Here is a 1,844-nt window from a genome sequence, read left to right on the forward strand (position 1 = left end):
AACTGGACTTCTTCTAGCATATTTATGTACAATACTTGTCTTCCAAGGCTGCAGAAGAAAGAGAGGCTGCTCTTCTCATAACTCTGTCAAAGCTATGAGCAGGTTTACGGATAATGCAGCGGGCAGATGTAGCAACATGGAAATCACCGAGCTTTGTCCTTCTGAGTTTGTCCTGTTCCAAGCAGGAATCCCCCCGTTTTTCTCCACCTCGCCCTCTCATGGTCACGCAGCCTTCAGTGCCTGCCCGAGTATCCTTCAGTTGTTCAACTCCTTGCTCTATTGCCATGCCGGCAGCTAGTAATTGCCAGCTCTGTTAGGTACAAAACATTGCTTTTGGTGGAAGAAGGAGTAGCTCTTCCAGTCCTCCACGGAATGAGAGTGGCAACTTGTTGGACAAGGTTGGGCACTGCCCACCTGCCCTGCTTTCAGCCAGCGACAGCATTTCCTCTGCTCCTCCTTGTTTTCCTCTGTTCCTCATTTTCCTCTGTTCATCCTTATTTTCCTCTGTTCCTCATTCAGCCATATGTTTGTGTTTTGTACATGCAAGTGAAGCTAGCAGGACTCTTGCTGCTGACTTCAGTGGGACTGAAATTTAACCCGCTATCTACAGTTCTGCTTGTAATATTAAGTGAAAGGAATGGAATTTCAGCAGTGCTTTTACAAGCAGGGAGATGCACACAGTTAAGATCACTCGGGTGAAATTCAAGCCTGTCGCAGTCAATGTGGTAGCTATTTTTTTCACTATGCCTCTGTTTAGCCCACACTTGAGAAGAAAACACACACAGACACTGAGTATTATTTATTTAGAAAAAAATATCAGTTGAAGGAATTGAAAGATGGAAACTAATTGTTTGTGTCCTTGGTCACAACTATAAAAGCTGCCTCCAGAATGACATAGCTTAACATTATTCCTTCAGTCTTTTTCTCTTTTCTTCATAGCTGTCTTCTTGGTAACACCCTCAATCACTTGGAAATGCAGCAATAGTGTATTATAATACTATTTTGGGTATTGAGGAAAAGCGTCTGCTGTCAGTACTAACCTTTGTCTATTACCATGAAGTAAACACAGTAGCATGTCATGCAGATCTAATTTGAGAATTGCCTGTTGAAATTATTATGTAACTCCTTTTGTTTCTGCCCTGTTCAGATGTTCTCTGACTGGTCATGTGTATTTTGTTTTAAAGTGTTTGTAAGACTGTTTACAAGGCTTTGTTTAATTACTGTGTAGCGAGATACTATATACTGACTTCACCTGGGTTCCTCAGCTTCAGAAGATTCAAATTGTTTCATTGGTCTTTGCTGTGCAGATAATGCAGTGCGTTCAGTTGCTCTTTAAATCCACTGATTTGTCTGCTTATTAGAATTTAGCATCACACTGAAGTTGCACCTGAATTTATTAAACCGGTAGTATTTATTGATTTTTGTACGTTCCCTTTCTTTCTCAGGAAAAACCAGAAGGAAAGGGAACGAAAACCCTGTGTAAGAACACAGAGGAAGATGGTGGCAGTCCTAGTGATCCTACGTAGGTCCCTTGGCGCTCAGCCTCATGCCGCTGCCCTTCCTCGTGCTGCCATTTGGCATCACCTGAAGACAACCATAGGTATCTCCTACTGGGAGCTGGGCTAGTGGTGATGCAGTTTTGCAGACCTAGCTTTCAAGGGAAATTTTCCAGCACACACATGGGAGAATACTGGACAGTAGCTACAGAGTTTCATTTTAACAAGCTGGCAGAGGCCTAATATTCTGCTCCACAGTAATTCCTCTGCAACTTCTGTTCATTTCTGTTTCTAGAAGGTTGAAGTATTAACGCCCTCTCAATATAGAGGCCCACCTGTGAACTATGT

This window comes from Opisthocomus hoazin, chromosome 4 (assembly GCF_030867145.1).
Source record: "Opisthocomus hoazin isolate bOpiHoa1 chromosome 4, bOpiHoa1.hap1, whole genome shotgun sequence".
Classification (NCBI taxonomy): domain Eukaryota; kingdom Metazoa; phylum Chordata; class Aves; order Opisthocomiformes; family Opisthocomidae; genus Opisthocomus; species Opisthocomus hoazin.